The following is an 18,816-nucleotide window of genomic DNA, read 5'->3' on the forward strand; positions in this document are numbered from 1 at the left end:
CTTCCCAAAGGGTTAATTGGTACCAAGAGCACAGCACAAGTTACTATTGCTGGAAAGGAAACAAACTGTTTCTTGGACACGAGTTCACAAGTTAGCACGGTCCCCCTGTCATTCTATGAGAAACATCTATCAAGGAAAGCAATCAACCCATTGAACAGTCTAYTGGAAGTAGAGGGTGCTAATGGGCAGGAAGTTCCCTACCTGGGCTATGTAGAGCTCACCATAACTTTCCCAAAATAAATTGTAGGGACTGACATTGAAGTCCAAACCTTAGCATTGGTCATACCCATCCTCCGTGCTCAAGAACAGATGCTGATTGGCACCAACACCCTTAACATTCTCTACTCTATTCACCAGCCATTACTACATGGCTACCGAGCAGTGTTAAACATTCTTGAGCTCAGGCGTGAAAAAGCAGTCAACAGTAACCTAGGATTGGTGAGACTTCAGGGTGGAATGCCAGAGGTGGTTCTTGCAAATCAGACTGTTGTCTTCCAGGGGTCAGTCAGGGTCCATGGGTCCCACTCTGAGAAATGGGCCCTCATTGAGCCTCCGTTGATGTCCTCCTTGCCAGGAGGGATTATGGTGTCCAGCGAGTTGATCACCCTTGAACACCTTACCTACAAGGCAAAACTGCAAGTTGTTCTGAGAAACGAAACGTGCTATGACATCGTCATTCCAGCAAAGACTGTGTTGGCAGAGKTGCATGCCATCCAGTGGGTAAAGAAACACACTGTTTCTACATCCAAGTCTCCAGACCAACCGAAAGAGCCAGCTGAAACCTCCAGCTTAAGCTTCAACTTTGAAGGTTCTCCTCTGTCTGCTGAATGGAGAGAACGAATCACAAATAAACTGAATTCAATGCCTGAGGTGCTTGCTCATAATGATCTCGATTTTGGCCACTCTAGCAAAGTAAAGCACCACATCAAGCTTCATGATAAGACCCATACACCTGCAAGATATCGATGCAGTCCGCAAACATCTGCAAGAGCTGCTAGATTCAGGAGTCATGCGCGAATCAGAGTCTCCCTTCTCATCTCCAATTGTGGCTGTGAGAAAGAAGAACAGTGATGTAAGGCTCTGTATTGATTACCGCAAACTCAATCTGCAAACCATGATGCATACGCCATTCCAAACCTGGAGGAGACTTTCTCCACCCTAACTGGTTCTAAGTGGTTCCCCTTTCTTGATCTAAAATCAGGATACTACCCAATTGAAATGGAGGAGTCGGACAAACAAAAGACAGCGTTTGTGTGCCCATTAGGGTTTTGGGAGTTCAATCATATTCCACAAGGGATCACACATGCACAAAGCACGTTTCAACGGCTAATGGAGAGCTGGGTGACATTAACCTGAAGGAGGTTCTTGTTTTCATTGATGACCTAATCATTTTCTCAAAGTCCCTTGATGAACACGAAAGCAGGCTGCTTAACTTCTTTGGGCTGCAGGGGCAGTATTGAGTAGCCTGGATAAAAGGTGCCCATTTCAAACGGCCTCGTACTCAATTCTTGCTCGTACATATGATATTATTTATTACTATTGGATAGAAAACACTCTCTAGTTTCTAAAACCGTTTGAATTATATCTGTGAGTAAAACAGAACTCATTTTGCAGCAAACTTCCTGACAGGAAGTGGAACATCTGAATATTGATGCTCTGTTCTAGGGCCTGCCTATAAATGGGCTTGATATTATTAGTATACATGCACTTCATACGCCTTCCACTAGATGTCAATAGGCAGTGAGAGAAGAAATGGAGTTGTATAACATCATCTGAGGTCGAATAAAAGCTCTTGGCATGACGTGACCCCAATTTCCTGTTTTCTGGAACGCGCGAGAAGTGACCTGGTATTGCCTTCTGTAAAGCTGTCGTTATAGACGACTAATATCTCCGGCTTGATTTTTTTGTAACATGTGACAATACATCGTAAAGTATGTTTTTTCAATATAGTTTTATTAGATTATTTGAATTTTTTTCGGGACGTTAGGCGTGTTGCTTTGTCTGCGTATGTTCAGGAAGGAGAGCTTCACGCCACTTTGCTAGCTTTCCGTGCTAATTGACTGGAGAAGAGGACATTCTAAATCCAAACAACGATTGTTCTGGACAAAGGACCCCTTGTACAACATTCTGATGGAAGATCATCAAAAGTAGGACCCATTTTATGATGCTATTTCATATATCTGTCGAACATGTGTACTATTAGTTTGCGCCCAGATTTTGGCACTCTTTTGCTATAACGGTAAGCTGGATGTGTAATGAAGTTATTTTTTAGAATTCTAACACGGCGATTGCATTAAGAACTAGTGATCTATCATTTCCTATACAACATGTATTTTTAGTAATGTTTATGAATAGTTATTTGGTCAGAATATGTGAGTGTCAGAAAAATATCCGGACGTTGTGGGAAAAAGATGCTACGTTAGCACAATGTATAACCACTGATTTCAGCTCTCTAAATATGCACATCTTTCGAACAAAACATAAGTGTATGTATAACCTGATGTTATAGGACTGTCAACTGATGAAGCTTATCAAGGTTAGTCAAAAATTATTTATTCTTTTGCTGGTTTGTTACGATCGCGCTAACTTTTGCTGCTGGTAAATGCTTGTGTTCTGGCTATTGTTGGGTAAGCTAATATAATGCTATATTGTGTTTTCGCGTGTTAAAACACTTAAGAAATCGGAAATATTGCGTGGAATCACAAGATGCCTGTCTTCATTTGCTGCTACACACCATGTATTTTTCAGAATGTTTTTATGATGAGTATTTAGGTATTTGACGTTGGTGTCTGTATTACTCTGGCTGCTTCGGTGCTATTCTGACGGAGCTGTGATGTAAGCTGCAATGTAAAATGATATTATAGGCTCAATATGCACAATTTTGTCGAACAAAACATAGATGTTAGTTGATAAACATGTTATAAGACTGTCATCTGTGAAGTTGTTTCTTGTTAGTTTGGTTGCGTATCTGTGGTTGTTAGGTTGGTTTGTGCATGCACCTGTGCTGTGAGAAAATTCTGTCCTTTTTGTATTTGTTGGTGAGCTAACATAAATATATCGTTGGTGTTTTCGCTGTTAAAACATTTTTAAAATCGCGACATGTTGGCTGGATTCAAGATGTTGATCTTTCATATGCTGGTATTGGACTTTGTTAATGTGTGAAAGTTAAATATTTCAAAAATATATATTTTGAAATTTTTCGCGCCCTCTTTGCACTTTGAAGTGGGCTGTTTGTCATATTTGCGCCGGCTTCCGGGGCTTGCAGCCCAAAGAATTTTAAATTTCTTCAGTATCTCAAGGAGTGGCGGCTGAAATTATCGCCAGAAAAATGCAATTTCTTCCAGACCTCTGTGCGGTATCTAGGCCATGTCGTGTCAGAGAATGAGGTTGAAACTGAACCTGAAGAGATTGAAATGCTAAAAACCTGGCCTAATCCAAAAAACCCTCAAAAGAGCTGCGGTTCATTCCTTGGGTTCTCTGGTTATTACCGGAGGTTCATCCAGGACTACTCTAGTATCGTCAAGCCTCTAAACAACCTTACCTCTGGATATCCCCCACTACACAAGGGGAACAGGAAGAAAGAGAAAAGTAGTGAGTATCACAACCCCAAGGAGCCATTTGGAAACCGATGGACACCCATCTGTGAGCAAGCATTTGACAGTCATTGAAAAGGTCACCTCAGCCCCTGTTCTGGGCTTTGCCAACCCCAAGCTCCCCTACATCCTGCACACAGATGCAAGTACTTTGGGTTTGGGTGTTGCTCTATATCAGGAACAAGACGGGCAGAAGAGAGCAATAGCGTTCGCTAGCAGAGGATTGACCTCTAGTGAATCGAAGTATCCAGCCCACAAGCTGGAATTCCTAGCACTTAAATGGGCAGTTACAGAAAAGTACAGTGACTATCTGTATGGGAATGAATTCAGTTGTAACTGATAGTAATCCACTGACGTACATCTTGACTTCTGCCAAACTAGACACCACAAGCTACAGGTGGTTGTCTGTCCTCTCCACCTACTCATTCAAGCTGCAGTACAGTGCGGGCAAGCAAAACCGAGATGCCGATGCACTTTCAAGACGTCCTCATAGCCAGCTTTCAGACGATTTCACCTCTCAGAAGGAGCAGGAAAGAATCCATCAATTTACTCTCCATCATCTGGAAGAATCTGAATTCCAAAACAAAGTCTACGAAGATGTAGTCAAAGCAGTCTGTGATCGACACACTGTTCACTACACTGACCTTGAAAAGAGCCTCTATCCGATCGTGCTGGTTGAGTCTCTTGCCTTCCAATCCAGTGCAATACCAGATGCTTTCCAGGAGGAGGAACATCAAGATGGGTTTCCAGTCATTCCTCATTTGTCGGAGAAGGAGCTGATGGAAAAACAAAGAGCTGACACCAGCATCAGAGAGGTCGTCACTCAGTTGGAAACAGGGGAGAAACCTCCTCCCACTGTTAGGGCCGAGTTCCCAAAACTCTCTCTGTGGCTGCATGAGTGGAACTGGTTGGAGCTAAAGAATGGTGTTCTTTACAGGAGAAGGCAGGAAGGAGCCAACACTACTTTTCAGTTAGTGCTTCCAGAAGAGCTGAGAGCAGTTGCATTGAAAAGTCTGCATGATGATATGGGACTTATGGGCATCAAGCGCACGATGGATCTCATATGATCCCGGTTCTATTGGTCCAAGATGTCAATGTCTGTGGGGAGAGGATTAAGACCTGTGACCGCTGTGTGCGACGTAAAACCCTCCCAGAGAAAGCTGCACCTCTAGTTAGCATTAAGACCAGCAGGCCTTTGGAGCTAGTATGTATGGACTTCCTTTCTTTGGAGCCTGATCATAGTAACAAAAAGGATATACTGGTAATTACAGATCATTTTACCAACTCCCAACCAGAAATCCCGCACTGTTGCAAAGTCTCTCTGGGACCACTTCATTGTGCATTACGGCTTTCCTGAGCGCCCCCACAGCGACCAAGGTCCTGATTTTGAATCACAAACAATCAAAGAGCTGTGTGAGATTTCTGGAATCAAGAAAGTGAGAACAACGCCATATCGTCCAAGAGGAAATCCTGTCGAGTGTTTCAACAGGACGCTACTCCAGATGCTTGGTACTCTGAGCATGCATGACAARAATTACTGGTGTGTATTCATTAATCCACTTGTACATGCATACAACTGCACGAAGAATGAAGTCACCGGCTACACTCCATATGAACTAATGTTCGGGAGACAACCTAGAGTACCAGTTGACATAGCCTTCAATCTACCTGTTAATGACCAGATGAAATTACATTCACAGTATGTGCAAGACTTGMAGAGTCACCTGGAAGAAAGCTACAGGATAGCCACCCGGAATGCTCTCAAAACAGCTGAACGAAACAAAGCCAGATTTGACAGGCATGTCACAGAGATCTCAACCCTTAACGTTGGTGACAGAGTTGTTGTGAGAAAAAGTAAACCGAGAGGGAAACATAAGCTTGTTGATAAGTGGGAAACTGACATTTATATAGTCACCAAATGTGCAAGTGATATACCAGTATATACAGTCAAGCCTGAGAGCAAGGATGGTCCACTGCGCATACTGCACCTTGACCTTTTACTGCCTTGTGAATTCTTCTCTGCGACTACACCTGAAAAACCTGTCACGTCGCAGCACATCCGAAAACCTCGCACACGCCTTCATCCAGGTGCTGATGTGACCGAAGAGGATGAGACACATTCAGATTTTGATGACGACTTCTGGGTTGAAAAACCTGAAAAGTCAAGAGCCTGTTAGGTTTACCAAGGTCTATGATACTCACAGGTCGAGCAACCTTCCTTGTTGTTCCATCGAGGAAGAGCCTGATGAAGTTACAGCAGACCATGAAGTCATTGCAGAAGAAGTTGGAACAGTACATCAGACGGACAACTTACCTGAAACACCTGACAGTGAGACAAACAACTTACCTGAACAAGACTACCTGCCTGAATAAGACAACTTACCTGAACATTCTGCAGATCCTCTCGAAGAAGTTTCTCTCATCATAGACAAAGAGTTACTGTATATGTACATATCTACCTCAATTTCCTGTACCCATGCACATCGACTCAGTACTGGTACCCCATGTATATATAGCCAAGCTATCATTGCTCATTGTGTCCGTGGAGCCTCCCCCCTCCTCCCTCTCTGCTGATGACTTCGTCAACCATTTTGAAAAGAAGGTCGACGACATCCGATCCTCGTTTGCTAAGTCAAACGACACCGCTGGTTCTGCTCACACTGCCCTACCCTGTGCTTTGACCTCTTTCTCCCCTCTCTCTCCAGATGAAATCTCGCGTCTTGTGACGGCCGGCCGCCCAACAACCTGCCCGCTTGACCCTATCCCCTCCTCTCTTCTCCAGACCATTTCCGGAGACCTTCTCCCTTACCTCACCTCGCTCATCAACTCATCCTTGACCGCTGGCTACGTCCCTTCCGTCTTCAAGAGAGCGAGAGTTGCACCCCTTCTGAAAAAACCTACACTCGATCCCTCCGATGTCAACAACTACAGACCAGTATCCCTTCTTTCTTTTCTCTCCAAAACTCTTGAACGTGCCGTCCTTGGCCAGCTCTCCTGCTATCTCTCTCAGAATGACCTTCTTGATCCAAATCAGTCAGGTTTCAAGACTAGTCATTCAACTGAGACTGCTCTTCTCTGTGTCACGGAGGCGCTCCGCACTGCTAAAGCTAACTCTCTCTCCTCTGCTCTCATCCTTCTAGACCTATCGGCTGCCTTTGATACTGTGAACCATCAGATCCTCCTCTCCACCCTCTCCGAGCTGGGCATCTCCGGCGCGGCCCACGCTTGGATTGCGTCCTACCTGACAGGTCGCTCCTACCAGGTGGCGTGGCGAGAATCTGTCTCCGCACCACGTGCTCTCACCACTGGTGTCCCCCAGGGCTCTGTTCTAGGCCCTCTCCTATTCTCGCTATACACCAAGTCACTTGGCTCTGTCATATCCTCACATGGTCTCTCCTATCATTGCTATGCAGACGACACACAATTAATCTTCTCCTTTCCCCCCTCTGATAACCAGGTGGTGAATCGCATCTCTGCATGTCTGGCAGACATATCAGTGTGGATGACGGATCACCACCTCAAGCTGAACCTCGGCAAGACGGAGCTGCTCTTCCTCCCGGGGAAGGACTGCCCGTTCCATGATCTCGCCATCACGGTTGACAACTCCATTGTGTCCTCCTCCCAGAGTGCTAAGAACCTTGGCGTGATCCTGGACAACACCCTGTCGTTCTCAACTAACATCAAGGCGGTGACCCGTTCCTGTAGGTTCATGCTCTACAACATTCGCAGAGTACGACCCTGCCTCTGTCTCTTATACACATCTAGATGTGTATAAGAGACAGCCTCTGGCCTGCTCGCCTCCCTACCTCTGAGGAAGTACAGTTCCCGCTCAGCCCAGTCAAAACTGTTCGCTGCTCTGGCACCCCAATGGTGGAACAAACTCCCTCACGACGCCAGGTCAGCGGAGTCAATCACCACCTTCCGGAGACACCTGAAACCCCACCTCTTTAAGGAATACCTAGGATAGGATAAAGTAATCCTTCTAACCCCCCCCCCCCCTTAAAAGAGTTAGATGCACTATTGTAAAGTGGTTGTTCCACTGGATATCATAAGGTGAATGCACCAATTTGTAAGTCGCTCTGGATAAGAGCGTCTGCTAAATGACTTAAATGTAAATGTAAATGTGTCTTTTTTCCTCATGTTACACATTTTTATATTATTATTATTAATATTCTAAATGTTTTATTTCATTCTGCATTGTTGGAAATGGCCTGTAAKTAAGCATTTCACTGTTTGTATACAGTACACCTGTTGTTTCGAAGCATGTGACTATTACAATTTGATTTGATTGTAGTTAGTGACAGGGAAAGAGGAGAGAAGACTAATGCCCTCCCATGTGGTGATAAAAGGGAGCCACATCATCCACACAAGGATGAAAACATGAACATGAATGTATATATTTCAGCGGATGGACACAACATAATCATATCAGTTAATACCACACTGTCTGTCTGTCTGAGATAATTACTGCAGTCCAGGTCTCAGATCAGATATGACGGCAGGTGGAGTAAATGAGGGCCTGTCATCTCCACCACGGGAGCAGGTCCTAGATCAGATCTTAGTACATAGAGAAACTGACCTGGCGCGCTGGTTTACGGGTGTTATCTGACCAACGCTTTACATGCACACACCTCTCAGTGGACAGGGCACACACACATGAACACACACACTCACTATGTGCCTGATCAGCCAGTTATGTCACTTTCATGCACACTAATGTGACCGCAGCACTGATACAAGTTTTAGAGCTATGGCGCAGTGCTCCTTACTACAGACAAGCACTAGGCCTTCTTATTAGGATGCATGATGCAATTTTATTTGTCACATGCGCCGAATACAACAGGCCTTACAATGAAATGCTTACTTACAAGCCCTTAACCAACATTGCAGTTTTAAGAAAATTAAGTGTTAAGTAAAAAAATAAGTACAAATTTTAAATCACAAATAGTCAAAGAGCAGCAGTAAAATAACAGTAGCGAGGCTATATACAGGTGGTACCGGTACAGAGTCAATGTGCGGTGCACCGGTTAGTCGAGGTAATAGAGGTAATATGTACATGTAGGTACAGTTAAAGTGACTACAGTGACTTGTGATAGTATTCACCCCCCTTGGCATTTTCCTATTTTGTTGCCTTACAAACTGGAATTAAAATATATATTTTTGGGGAGTTTGTATCATTTGATTTACACAACATGCCTACCACTTTGAAGACGCAAAATATTATTTGTGAAACAAACAAGAAATAAGACAAAAAAACTGAAAACTTGAGCGTGCATAGCTATTCACCTCCCCAAAGTCAATAGTTTGTAGAGCCACCTTTTGCTGCAATTACAGCTGCAAGTCTCTTGGGGTATGTCTCTATAAGCTCGGCACATTTTTGCCCATTCTTCAAGGCTAAACTGCTCCAGCTCCTTCAAGTTGGATGGGTTCCGCTGGTATACAGCAATCTTTAAGTCATACTACAGATTATCAAATGGATTGAGATCTGGGATTTGACTAGGCCATTCCAAGACATTTAAATGTTTCCCCTTAAACCAGTCGAGTGTTGCTTTAGCAGTATGCTTAGGGTCATTGTCCTGCTGGAAGGTGAACCTTCGTCCCAGTCCATCATTCCTTCAGTTCTGACCAGTTTCCCAGTCCCTGCCGGTGAAAAACATCCCCACAGCGTGATGCAGGGTTATGAGAGGTGTTGTGTTTGCACCAGACATAGCGTTATCCTTGATGGCCAAAAAGCTCAATTTTAGTCTCATCTGACCAGAGTATCTTCTTCCATATGTTTGGGGAATCTCCCACATGCCTTTTGGCGAACACCAAATGTGTTTTTTTTCTTTAAGCAATGGCTTTTTTCTGGCCACTCTTCCGTAAAGCCCATCTCTGTGGAGTGTACGGCTTAAAGTGGTCCTATGAACAGATACTCCAATCTCCGCTATGGAGCTTTGCAGCTCCTTCAGGGTTTTCTTTGGTCTCTTTGTTGCCTCTCTGATTAATTCCCTCCTTGCCTGGTCCGTGAGTTTCGGTGGGCGGCCCTCTCTTGGCAGGTTTGTTGTGGTGCCATATTCTTTCCATTTTTTAATAATGGATTTAATGGTGCTTCGTGCGATGTTCAAAGTTTCAGATCTTTTTTTATAACCCACCCCTGATCTGTACTTCTCCACAACTTTGTCCCTGACCTGTTTGGAGAGCTCCTTGGTCTTCATGGTGCCACTTGCTTGGTGGTGCCCCTTGCTTAGTGATGTTACAGACTCTGGGGCCTTTCAGAACAGGTGTATATATACTGAGATCATGTGACACTTGGATTGTACACAGGTGCACTTTATTTGACTAATTATGTGGCACCAGATCTTATTTAGTGGCTTCATAGCAAAAGTTACTTTTTCTTAATTTCACTATTTTGTGTATGTCCATTACATGAAATTCAAATAAAAGGTTGTAATGCAACAAAATAGGAAAAATGCCAAGGGGGATGAATACATTTGCAAGGCACTGTATGCATAGATAATAACCAGAGAGTAGCAGCAGCGTAAAAGAGGGGAAGGAGGGGAGACAATGCAAATAGTCTGGGTAGCCATTTGATTAGCAGTTCAGGAGTCTTATGGCTTCGGGGTAGAAGCTGTTAAGAAGCCTTTTGGACCTAGATTTGGCACTCCGGTACCGCTTGCTATGGGGTAGCAGAGAGAACAGTCTCTATACCACCTGGCATACAGGTCCCGGATGGCAGGAAGCTTGGCCCCAGTGATGTACTGAGGTCTAGCGTGATGGAGGAATATTACATCGCTTTAATAACTCACCTCTCAGCCACTCACTCCGTTTTTACCCAGAAGGCAACACGGCAGGGCGCCAAGCCACTAGACAGGGGAGGACAGAGATTAATAAATCACCCTGAAGGCATCATGGGATGTCTGGAGCAGACAGCAGGGCACCCTGGGACAGAGCCATGGTTAGCAGCACATATCTATACATCCTGTGGATTGGACAGACTAGGCCTGCATCCCAAATGTCACCTATTTCCTATTTGCACTACTTTTGACCAGGGCCCTTCATAAGGAATAAGAAAAAGGAGTAGGGTGCCATTTGGGATGCCACCAGCTCATTCAGGTAAGGTCAGTAAATCTACATTGTTGACAGATTAATGCTCTGAGAATTATTAATGTGCTGTCTGTCTGCATATTCTTCAACTTCATGAATCGTGATTTGAGTGTCATTATTTTGCCACTGTTAGGAAGGTTCTCTAATATGCTGCAGGTGGAATGACCAGTATGGCTGTGACACACACACACCACACACACACACACACACACACACACACACACACACACACACACACACACACACACACACACACACACACACACACACACACACACACACACACACACACACACCACACACACACACACACATATAAACACATATAAACACACACAGTCTCAGCTGCAGGTGGCTGACCCGTCGGGGTCTGACTCAGGTGGCCCCTGTCACAGGTAATTCCATTGTCACGGTGATAGGCTAAATGCGACCTGGCGCGGCTCTCTGCGGGTGACAGCTCGGTAACCCTGGCCCAAACAGGTGTCACCGACACGTTGGCATGGCGAACTCTTTGCCTTGGTGAGGTCACCCTGTCGCCTGTGTGTGGGCAGTGACCAGGATACACAGAGAACTTTCTCTGGCAGTTATCTGTACCTCCCTTCCCTCTCCTCCCGCTACCTCTCTCTGGCTGGTGCATGTTAGCTAGGCATCAGTTAGCATGCTGTCCTTAATCATCCTGACTTTGGCTTTCCTTTGGGTGGATGGATCTCCATTAGCTGCTTCCAAGGCAGCAGCTACTTTTCCTGGGGTCCAGCGAAATTAAGGCAGTTAATTTTGTGAGCATCAGTCAGCAGCAGACAGTCAGAATCCCTCAGCCCTGCGTAACCATGAGTGAGTAATGGCCAGAAAAACACATTGACTACAGCCACACACACACACACACGCACACACACACACACTTCTTTCCTACATACTGTACAGTGTCTGAGCTTGTCTGGAGCCTACAGACAAGACAAAGACATCAATCTCCTTCAATAAGAGAGACAGAAGGGGGAGAGCAAGACAAGGGGGAGGACGGGGAGAGCAAGACAAGGGGGAGGACGGGGAGAGAAAAAGCAAGACAAGGGAAGAAAAGAGAGAACAGAAACAGAAAAGAGAGAAAAGAAAAGAGATCAGGAGAACATGTTTGTCTGTATAAAGCTCAGGAGGTATAGAACAAGACTTAAAAAACATGTTCTTAGCTTTAAAGGTAGATTCCTTCATTGAAACAATAATAAATGGGTCCCTAGCTAACAACAAACGTTCCCTCAACTTTATAGAATGTTCCCGTAAGAGTCTCATTAGGTCATCGGTGCCCAGACTTTAGTTACATAGGATCTACGTTTTCCACCATCTTCCTAACTCGGTCTACTCCCCAATATTAAATAACATTTCACCTTATTGATTGGATGATTTGCACTTCATGCTGTCAGCAAGCTTTGCATAGTCTGGGTTGTAGCTACTGATTGCTAGCCTCAAGAAAGTGTCCAGGATGGACCAGTATTTTGACTTGATGAACCCATTGATGCGGCCAGTCATGGCTGGTACTCCATCTGTAGTTATGGACACAAGTTTGTAAATGGTTAACTGAGTGCTATTAATAAAGTCCTTGAAAGCCACAAGCATGTCCACCTCTCGAGTTTTTCCTTTCAACAATATGATTTTGAATAGTTCCTCTTTGGCAGTCGTATCTTCAAACACMATTCTGATGAAAATGCACAACTGAGATGTGTCAATCACGTCTGTCGACTCATCAAATTGAAGTGAAAAGAATATGCACTCATTTATGTATTTTTTAAGATGCTCCCTCAAATCCTCATCCATCATTTCACAGAGGCATGTAACAGTATTTCTGGATAGCTGAACATCCTTAATAGCGGAAAGGATTTCAGATGTATTTTTTACATCATCAAACAATGATTCTGCTGTCTCTAAAAAAGCCTCTTTACCATTTCTCCATCCTGGAACGGTTTCTTGTGCTTTGCTAGTATGAAACTCACCCGGAATGATGCAATCATGGCTGCCTTTGATTTTGAGCTGGGCCTTGTAAAGATCGGTTGTTGGGCAACTAGTTGAGACTTTTACTTTTCTCTCACGTAGTTCACTTTTAGCTGGAAAGTCACTTTCATATTTCTTGTGAACAGTTGTGAAATGCCTCTCAACATTTCTCTTCTTAGCAAGAGCTACGTTTGAATGGTAGATCAGAAACACACATTTTGATTTTGTTGTGGTGAAAAAAAATCTTCCTCCCGCTCACTGTGAAAGTGGTAGATTTTTGGTTTCTCAATGCTTGGTCCAACAACTCATATTAAAAACATAACCGCAACTTCATAGAGTAAAACAACTACCACTGGAACAACAAAGAATATTCTGTTACAGGTCTCGCAAGCATGGAAATGTAAACGTAGTAACTGCAGATGGTTGCTATGGTAGCGACCATTTGGAAAACAAATGTAGCAACTATAGTGCTGCGGGTTGGTCCAATTTTATGTCAATCAAACAGTTTAAAAAAAATGTTTTGTCTGTGCAGTAATATTCGAGAAAGAAGCTAACCTGTAAGCAAAGTATACGGTGCTTCATTACTGTGGACCTCATAAGCAGACTCGATGGTAACGCTGTGAATTGCCAAAATATATATTTTTAGTGCATACATTTTGAACACTTTTATGCGGTCTACTAGATAGAAGTTTGCAGTCGACCGGTTGAACGCGATCAACGTCCTGGGCACCAATGCATTAGGTCATTAAAGTTGAACTGACAGTATTTCAACTACTTTGCAGATATGAAACAAACATACAATCATAATATCAGTAAATGCCATGATGTACAGGAAGGCATTGTTGGCATAATGGATGGATGCAGTTTAATGCATTATTAACATAATTAACCAATACATTTCTTGGTAGTCCAAAAACTATTGCTATCAGGTTATATATCCATTGATTATTGAAGATTAAAAACTGGGTGGTTCGAGCCCTGAATGGGTATGACAAAACATGTTTTTTTTCTTCTCTAATTAAGTTGGTAACCAGTTTACAATATCAGTAAGGCACCTCGGGGGTTTGTGATATGTAGCCAATATGCTACGGCTAAGGGCTATATCCAGGCACTTCGTGTTGCGTTGTGCATAAGAACAGCCCTTAGCCGTGGACTGCTCAGCACAAACTTCCAAAATGACATGTTAGTGAGGCAGATGTGTAAATGTGTGAAGATGGATGATGTTTAAATACTATGAGGGTGGTTGATTAAGCAAGGGTATTCAGGTGAGTTAGACGGGCTTTCAGCTAATGAAGATTGGATGCAGGTGAGCAGATTAGCATGATCACAGCTCTATGTCCATATATGGAGTTCCTTGCTAATAGTCAGCGTTCTAATATGGGTGTCTGGGATCATATATGTAGTTCCTGCTCCAGGGCCACGTATCAATATGAATGTCAGTTCCCATGTATGGAGTTTGTGTTACGGGCAACATTCCAATATGAAAGTCTGTGCCCATATATGGAGTTCTTACTCTAGGCTGTGTTGCAATATGGCACACAATGCCCATATATGGAAGTTCCTGCTGTGGATTAGATGTGTCATCTGAAGCTTACAGTTTTTTACAATCGCTAGGACCCATTTCTCAATACTTAGGTCACTTGTGGGCTAAACTGTGGATTATTTTTCATTGCTTTGGCACAAAATGCATTCAATGACTACATCTTTCAAATTTCATGAATTCTTTTCTCACTCAGACACGACCACCACCAAAACCTTATGTACCTACAGGACAATTTGCACATGTTTACATACTCTTTTCAAAACTGTTAAACTTAAGTTCAAAACCTAACATAACACAAAATTGAATAAGACATCAATTTGCTACATTTCTACAGTAATACCGTATTGAAATATATTCCAAATCTAAAAAATGAAATACTATCAAAACAATTAGACCAACCACAGCTGATTCCCATTGTAGCTGAACACCTACCCAGGTGTTAGTCTTTCAAATTCATTACCTTCTATACAAAAGTGGAAATCTTAGGAATAATGCTGTACTGTAATGTAAATATGGACCCAGCCAGAGATAGAGAAGTGGCTAACAGAGGAGGAAGAGTGGCTGGGAGAGGGAGAGGAGTACGTATGCGTGGTGGAAGAAGACTGAGAGGAAGATCAAGAGCTGTAGTCTCAGATGAGATTGGGGCTACTATAATTCATCATGTATAAATCATGGTCTATCAATGAGAGAGGCTGGTCTGAGAGTGCAGCCAAATCTGCTACTCTCAACAGTGGCATCTATTGTGAGACATTTCTGAAAAAACAACAGGTAAGMTGTGCATTCTGCAAGGGCAGCTGACTGAACTGCACATTACAGAAGTAAATTGAGCAAAGTCTCCAAACTTACTTGTGTGTAATTGTTTTTGTATTTCTGCTTAGGACTCAACGGTTACCTCCCATAGGCGGGAGAGGTAGGATTTTCACTGCTGTGCAGAAAACTGCAATCGTTGATATGGTCATCAGAAACAATGGCATAAAACTGACAGAGTTTCGGGACAGAGTGTTGGTAGACAATATTACATTTGGAAATATTCACAATGTAACCATAACAACTATTTCTAGAGTCCTGAAACAACATCAAGTCAGGATGAAGCAGTTGTACACTGTGCCCTTTGAGAGCAACTCTGAATGAGTCAACTCAGGAACCAATATGTCCAGGTAAGATGAATATAAAATACAGAACTGGTTTTGAACTAAACCAAACAGGGCAGAGGCACACAATGGCATGTTTTTAGGTATAATGTAAACTACCGTAATAGCCTAACCCTTATGATGCCATGTAGATTTATTTTAGATAGTCATGAAGATTGAAGCCAGGCAAACACCCCACATTCATCTTTGTGGATGAGGCTGGATTCAACTTGGCCAAAACACGGCGGCGAGGAAGGAATGTGATTGGGAAAAGAGCCATAGTGGATGTCCTGGGCTAGAGGGGTGCCAACATCACAAGGTGTGCAGCAATATCCTCTGATGGATCGCTGTTACACAAACTGCTAATTGGGCCATACAACACCGAGCGTCTCATTTCATTCCTGGATGACCTCTATGGAAGGGTTGTGCCAGGTGAGGAAAGGGTTGCAATGAGGCGAAATCGGCCAACGTTTGTAATTTTATGGGACAATGTGGCATTTCACCACTCCCGTCCAGTCAGAGTGGTTTGCAGCCCATCCCAGGATGTTGTCACTTTTCCTCCCACCTTACTCTCCATTCCTCAACCCCATAGAGGAATTATTTTGCTCATGGAGGTGGAAGGTTTATGACCACCATCCACATGATCAAATGTCCCTCCTGGACGCAATGAATGCTGGATGCCTGGACATACAGTACGTATCTGCAGAAGATCGCCGGGGATGGACCAGGCATGCCAAAAGATTCTTTCCTAGGTGTATTGTCCAAGATGACATAAGATGTGATGTGGATGAGAACCTGTGGCCAAATGCAGAAGACAGGGTTGACTAGAATTGCTACTGTATCTGTATCAGTAGATGGTGTATATACAAATTCTTGTATTTTGGAATCACTCAATGCCAAACATTACATTAAACATATTGAAGCATATGCTTCATCTGGACATGGTTCGTCAGCACTTTCAACAGCTGAAGCTAAGTAGTAATATTAACATGATGTCTTCTAATTGCAGTCGCTGTACTCATAATATACAGGAGAACGATTGCCTTATGGCGAGGATAGCTGTGCTGCAAGCCCAGCTTCAGACGCAATCGTTAGGCAAGGGTAATTTCAGTGTAGGAAAGGATGAAACAGCGTCTGTGCCACCAGTAAGTACAGATAGTAACGTTAGTATAAATCTCCCCGCAGCCGGACAACTTTCTCATGGCTTCTGGAGGGAAATGCTGTAGGAATGCTCAACTGGTGTCGCTCATTCAGCCGACAGAAACTTTCAACCGGTCTCTACTCCTCCCGTTACGGGGTCTGAGACGCCGAAGGCTCCCACCATTAGCTCTGACAAATTGAAAACCCTAGTCATTGGCGACTCCATTACCCGCAGTATTAGACTTAAAACGAATCACCCAGCGATCATACACTGTTTACCAGGGGGCAGGGCTACCGACGTTAAGGCTAATCTGAAGATGGTGCTGGCTAACATGAAGCAGCTCTTTCAGTAGTTTAGTTGGAATAGGATCCAGTATGCAGCTTGAAGGTTTAGAGGCCATGATTATTTTCATCATTGTGTCAAGAGATATAGTACTAAAACACTTAAGTGTCTCTCCCGATCCCAGGCCCTGGCAGAGCTGTGCAGATCCAGGACAGCTAAGCCCTGGAGGAATACGCAGATTTAAAGAGGAGTCCGTAATTTGCTTTCTAATGATCATGATCTTTTCCTCAAAGAAGTTCATGAATTTATTACTGCTGAAGTGAAAGCCATCCTCTCTTGGGGAATGCGGCTTTTTAGTTGCTTTGCAAAGTTAATCAAATAAATTTTGGATTGTTCTTATTTTCCTCAATTAAGTTGGAAAAGTAGGATGATCGAGCAGCAGTGAGGGCTCTTAGATACTGCACGGTACTGTCTTTCCAAGCTAGTCGGAAGACTTCCAGTTTGGTGTGGCGCCATTTCCGTTCCAATTTTCTGGAAGCTTGCTTCAGAGCTCGGTATTTTCTGTATACCAGGGAGCTAGTTTCTTATGACAATGTTTTTCGTTTTTGGGGTGCAACTGCATCTAGGGTATTGCGCAAGGTTATTGAGTTCCTCAGTTAGGTGGTTAACTGATTTTTGTCCTCTGACGTCCTTGGTAGGCAGAAGGAGTCTGGAAGGGCATCAAGGAATCTTTGTGTTGTCTGAGAATTTATAGCACGACTTTTGATGCTCCTTGGTTGGGGTCTGAGCAGATTATTTGTTGCGATTGCAAATGTAATAAAATGGTGGTCCGATAGTCCAGGATTATGAGGAAAAACATTAAGATCTACAACATTTATTCCATGGGACAAAACTAGGTCCAGAGTTGACTGTGGCAGTGAGTAGGTCCAGAGACATGTGTGACAAAACCCACTGAGTCGATGATGGCTCCGAAAGCCTTTTGGAGTGGGTCTGTGGACTTCTCCATATGAATATTAAAATCACCAAAAATTTGAATATGATCTGCTATGACTACAAGGTCCGATAGGAATTCAGGGAACTCAGAGAGGAACGCTGTATATGGCCCAGGAGGCCTGTAAACAGTAGCTATAAAAAGTGATTGAGTAGGCTGCATAGATTTCATGACTAGAAGCTCAAAAGACGAAAACGTCATTTTTTTTTTTGTAAATTGAAATTTGCTATCGTAAATGTTAGCAACACCTCCGCTTTGCGGGATGCACGGGGATATGGTCATAGTGTACCAGGAGGTGAGGCCTCATTTAACACAGTAAATTCATCAGGCTTAAGCCATGTTTCAGTCAGGCCAATCACATCAAGATTATGATCAGTGATTAGTTCATTGACTATAACTGCCTTGAAGTGAGGGATCTAACATTAAGTAACCCTATTTTGAGATGCGAGGTATCACGATCTCTTTTCAATAATGGCAGGAATGGAGGAGGTTTATCCTAATGAGATTGCTAAGGCGAAACCGCCATGTTTAGTTTTGCCCAACCTAGGTCGAGGCACAGACACATTCTCAATGGGGATGGCTAAGCTGACTACACCTGACTATGCTAGTGGCAGACTCCACTAAGCTGGCAGGTTGGCTAACAGCCTGCTGCCTGGCCTGACACCTTATTTCATTGTGGAGCTAGAGGGTTAGAGCCCTGTCTATGTTGGTAGATAAGATGAGAGCACCCCTCCAGCTAGGATGGAGTCCGTCACTCCTCAGCAGGTCAGGCTTGGTCCTGTTTGTGGGTGAGTCCCAGAAAGAGGGCCAATTATCTACAATTCTATCTTTTGGGAGGGGCAAAAAACAGTTTTCAACCAGCGATTGAGTTGTGAGACTCTGCTGTAGAGCTCGTCACTCCCCCTAACTGGGAGGGGGCCAGAGACAATTACTCGATGCCGACACATCTTTCTAGCTGATTTACACGCTGAAGCTATGTTGCGCTTGGTGACCTCTGACTGTTTATCCTAACATCGTTGGTGCCGACGTGGATAACAATATCTCTATACTCGCCAGTTTTAGCTTTAGCCAGC

Source organism: Salvelinus sp. IW2-2015, linkage group LG13 (assembly GCF_002910315.2).
Source record: "Salvelinus sp. IW2-2015 linkage group LG13, ASM291031v2, whole genome shotgun sequence".
NCBI lineage: Eukaryota > Metazoa > Chordata > Actinopteri > Salmoniformes > Salmonidae > Salvelinus > Salvelinus sp. IW2-2015.